Below are 5369 nucleotides of genomic sequence, written 5' to 3'. Positions count from 1 at the left end.
TGGTCATACCACGCACGTGGGGCTTGTTTAAGGCCATAGAGTGCCTTATCGAGTTGATACATGTGATCAGGAAAGTAGGGATCCTCGAACCCGGGGGGTTGTTTGACATAAACCAATTCATTAATAGGACCATTAAGAAAAGCACTCTTCACATCCATTTGTTGTAAATTAAAGTTATGATGAGAAGCATATGCAATTAACATGCAAATGGATTCAAGACAAGCAACAGGAGCAAATGTTTCACCGTAGTCGATACCCTCGACTTGGGAGTAGCCTTGTGCTACCAAGCGAGTCTTGATGCGAATGATAATCCCATGAGCATCTTGCTTGTTCTTGAATATCCACTTGGTTCCAAGGACATTGTGCTTCCCCGTAGGCCTTGGCACCAATCTCCACACTTTGTTGCGCTCGAAGTTATTGAGTTCTTCATGCATGGCATTGATCCAATCTGGATCTTCGAGTGCCTCATAGACCTTTTGGGGTTCAACACACGAGACAAACGCGTGATGTTCACAATAGTTGGCTAATTTTCTATGAGTGATTACCCCCTTCCTTAAGCTTCCAAGCACATTTGTCATGAGATGATCCTTGGTGGAGAGCTTGGAAGCAACCTTGGCGGCACGACGCTCCAATTCCTCCTCGGGGGTGAGACGAGGAGTGGTCACTTGATCATCTTGAGCGTCGTCTTGAGCTTGTTCTTGATCTCGTGGAAGCTCTTGACCTTGAACTTGCTCGGAGGAGGGAACTTGACCTTGGGCATCACTTGATGTTACAACACCGTCTTGAGATTGACCTTGCCCTTGGTCTTGTTCTTGAGGTTGAGGGCCCTCACTTTGTTCTTCGGAAGCGTGTGGGTCTTGGGTTGGTGAAGGTTCCACTTGAGTGGAACATTGTCCTTGTCCTTCGGCCACAAGGGGTTCCTCAATGGGTAGGATATGACCAACACCCATTCTTCTTATGGCTTGGGGGAGGAATTTCATAACCTACATCACAAGTACCACTTTGCTCCACTTAGGAGCCGTTATTCTCATCAAACTCCACGTTACACGTTTCCTCAATAAGTCCTGACTTATTGAGAACATGGTAAGCATGAGAGTTTGTAGCATAACCAACAAATATGCCCTCATAAGCTCTAGTCTCAAATTTAGACAAATGGACACCTTTCTTGAGAATAAAACACTTACTCCCGAACACACGGAAGTACTTGAGATTGGGCTTGTTACCGGTGAGTATCTGTAGGATCAAAAGTATGTCTAGAGGGGGGTGACTAGACTACTTGACCAAATAAAAATCTAGCCTTTCCCGATTTTAGTTCTTGGCAGATTTTATCTATCTTAGCACAAGTCAAGCAATCTCCACACAATTCAAGCAAGCATGCAAAAGAGTATATGAGCAGCGGAAAGTAAAGCATGCAACTTGCAAGAATGTAAAGGGAAGGGTTTCGAGGATTCAAACACAATTGGAGACACGGATGTTTTTGTCGTGGTTCTGATAGGTGGTGCTATCGTACATCCACGTTGATGGAGAGTTCAACCCATGGAGGGTAACGGTTGCGCGAGTCCACGGAGGGCTCCACCCACGAAGGGTCCACGAAGAAGCAACCTTGTCTATTCCATCACGGCCGTCGCCCACGAAGGACTTGCCTCACTAGAGGTAGATCTTCACGAAGTAGGCGATCTCCTTGCCCTTACAAACTCCTTGGTTCAACTCCACAATCTTGTCGGAGGCTCCCAAGTGACACCTAGCCAATCTAGGAGACACCACTCTCCAAGAAGTAACAAATGGTGTGTTGATAATGAACTCCTTGCTCTTGTGCTTCAAATGATAGTCTCCCCAACACTCAACTCTCTCTCACAGGATTTGGATTTGGTGGAAAGAAGATTTGAGTGGAAAGCAACTTGGGGAAGGCTAGAGATCAAGATTCATATGGCTGGAATGGAATATCTTGACCTCAACACAAGTGTAGGTGGTTCTCTCTCAGAATATGTGTATTGGAAGTGTAGGTATGTTCTGATGGCTCTCTCCACGAATGAAGAGTGGGTGGAGGGGTATATATAGCCTCCACACAGAATCTAACCGTTACACACAATTTTCCAAACTCGGTGGGACCGAATGGTTAAACTCGGTCGGACCGATTCAGCAAACCTAGTGACCGTTAGGATTTTCGGTGGGACTGAGATGCAACTCGGTAGGACCGATATCGTTAGGGTTAGGGCATAACGTAATCTCGGTGTGACCGATTACACAAACTCGGTGGGACATATTTTGGTAATAAGCTAACCAGAGAGTTGGTCAAGTAAACTCGGTGGGACCGATTCGCTCATCTCGGTGAGACCAAAATGTTACAAAGGGGAAACAGAGAGTTTACATTGCAATCTCGGTGGGACCGATCGCTCATCTCGGTAATACCGAAACATTACGAAGGGAAATAGAGAGATTACAATCCCATCTCGGTGAGACCGAGATCCCTATCGGTGAGACCGATTTGCCTAGGGTTTGTGGCAGTGGCTATGACATTTGAAACTTGGTGGCGCCAGATAGAAAAAATCGGTGGGGCCGAGTTTGACTTTTGGTTTAGGTCATATGTGGATGTGGGAGAGTAGTTGAGGATTTTGGAGCATATCACTAAGCACTTTGAGCAAGCAAGCCATTAAGCAACACCTCATCCCTCCTTGATAGTATTGGCTTTTCCTATAGACTCAATGTGATCTTGGATCACTAAAATATAAAATATAGAGTCTTGAGCTTCACGCTTGAGCCAAACTTTTTGTCCTTAGAATTTTGAGGGATCCACTTTCCTCATCCATGCCATGCCATTCATTGAGCTTTTCCTGAAATATTAATCTTGGAATAATGTTAGCTCAATGAGATATATGTTGTTAGGAATTACCAAAACCACCCAGGGATAGTTGCACTTTCAATCTCCCCCTTTTTGGTAATTGATGACAACATATAGATCAAAGCTTCGACAAATGATAATAAGAGTGAAATATATTGTCGCTTTGAGAAGTATGTGAAAAGCAAGATCTCCCCCCAAATTTGTGCATATCTTAAGATTTGCTTTGGACTGCAAATGCACAATGAGTTAGGATCATGGGTTACTCTTCCATGTCACATACATCTTGGTGGAGCGCTCAAAATGATAAGAATTAATACATGCACTCATCACCAAGCAAAGTGAATGATCATATAAGGATAAGTAAGATAATATCATCTAACAAGCATAAGTGTAGCTTATGATCAACCACATGATCATCAATGTCTCACAGATAATAGCATAGTATCTCAGGCAATCAAAAGACAAACAAAGTTCAACCACCAAAGCAAGAGAGAATAAAAAGCAACTCTCTCTCTCGAAGCCTATGATCTATACATTTTTCTCCCCCTTTGGCAACAAGTTACCAAAAAGTTCACAGAAAATGCATAGCACTAAAACGTCTCTCAAGCTTGATCTTCAGGTGGTGGTGTCCGGAGAACGCCAAGGACGAATGTTTCAGTCGAAGTAGATGGAGCTGATGGAGTTGGTGCTGGAGCTGGTTGCGCTGGAGCTGTAGCTGGTGCAGATGAAGTGACTCTAGTGTCTGGAACAGGCACTGCAGCAGATCTCTGAGCTCGAGGCACTTTGGCAAATGCATCAGTGGTTGTGTTGCCCTTCCTCTCCTGCATGTCATCCTGTAGCTGCTCCACAACAGACTGAATCTTAGTTACTTTGACATCTAAATCATAGAATTTTTGTTCCACGATTCTTTCCAGGCTCTCCTGGTTTTAAGTTAGGGTGGCCAACCCCTTCTCAATCCTCAGAGTTGATGCTATCAAATAACCAAGATGGTCCTTCTTGCTTTTCAAAAAGTACTCAAATGCCTCCTCTTGAGTTGGCATCTTGGCAGCCTTCTCTTTCTTTGCTTTCTCTTTCTTCTCTTGAGCTTGTACTGATGATGGTTCATTCTCATTCATCACAACTTGATTGTCCTCAAGGTCAGGATAGATAGGCAAGTGTTCCTTATCCAACAAGTATGTGCCTGTGCCCATCTTTGAGTTTATCAACTCCTGGATCTATGGGGCATATCCACAACTTCTTTTCTGGTCAGCTGTGGTCCTGTTGATAGTCTCAACTATAAGGCTCATGACCTTGAACTTCTGTGGCACATCAAATATATGTAGCAAGTTAATTGCATGGCCTCTGATCATTCTGTGATCACCAGACTTGGACAAGAGAGTGTGCCTAAGGATCCAATTGATTGTAGGCAGCCCTGACAACAAGTGTTTTACTGACCCAAACTGGTGAGTCTCAAGATCATCTTCAGGAATCTCCTTGTACATGTTTGCCATAGAGTTGTGATCCATCTTCTTCTTGGCATAGACATCCAAGTAATCTTCTTCTTCCTTAGGAGCATTGATCAGATTTGCCCATTCCTCAATAGTTGAGTGGTACCTTGTACCTTCAGACATCCATACTATCCTGCCATCTGGATAGAAGTGTGCTGTGGAGTAGAATTGCATTATGAGCTCCTCATTCCACTTTGTGAGCTTCTGCCCAACAAAGTCTGCAACTCCACAAGCACTGAAGCTGTCAAACACACCAGGATAGTGTTCCTCATTTTCCTTGATATACTTCCAGTCAACCCACCTCATTTCACACACTATAGGCTTCTTGTCCAACAACACTGTCTCATAGAAGTCCTGCTGTTCCTTTGTGTGGAACCTGTAATCAACAGCAGTCCTTCTCCTGGTAGCATATCGATCTGTCTCTCTCCATAGCCTCAACCCTGAGTCTCTCCTGATCTTCATGTTCTCAGCCACAGGATGAGCATCATTGTGGTCTGGAATCTTGGGTTTGAGCTTCCTCAGGACTTGTCCTTCATCATCTTCATCAGCAGCAACTTCAGACATTGGGGCCTTGTTCTTCTCAGCAGCTGGTATACTCCTGGTATTCCTCTTAGGTGCACTCTTGGGCTTGGAGGTTGCTTTGGGTGCTTCTTTGGGTTTTGATGTTGTAGCCCCTGACTTTATAGCATCACCCATAAGCTTCTAGGCCTTAGGTGCTGGTGCAGCAACCTCTTCTTCCTCTTCCTCTTCAGAATCTCTCATGATTGAGGATCTCCCAAGCACTCTAGCAGTGGTCTTTTTGATCCTCTCCTTCCTCTTCTTCCCTTCTACAGCAGCCTCTTTGGGTTGAGATTCCAAAGATGCTTGAGAGGAGGCTCTGGCTTTAGACATTGGTTGTCTCCCTGCTGACCTCTTGGTCTTCAGACCTGGCTTGGTTGAAGCAGTTGTGCCATATTCCTTCTTAAGCACTTTCTTCTTTGATGTGGCATCATCCTCAGTGGCCACATAGTCTTCATCCTCAGACTCTGAAGTTTTCTTCTTCC

This window comes from Triticum dicoccoides, chromosome 1A (assembly GCF_002162155.2).
Source record: "Triticum dicoccoides isolate Atlit2015 ecotype Zavitan chromosome 1A, WEW_v2.0, whole genome shotgun sequence".
NCBI classification, from domain to species: domain Eukaryota; kingdom Viridiplantae; phylum Streptophyta; class Magnoliopsida; order Poales; family Poaceae; genus Triticum; species Triticum dicoccoides.
This window is presented reverse-complemented; position numbering follows the sequence as displayed.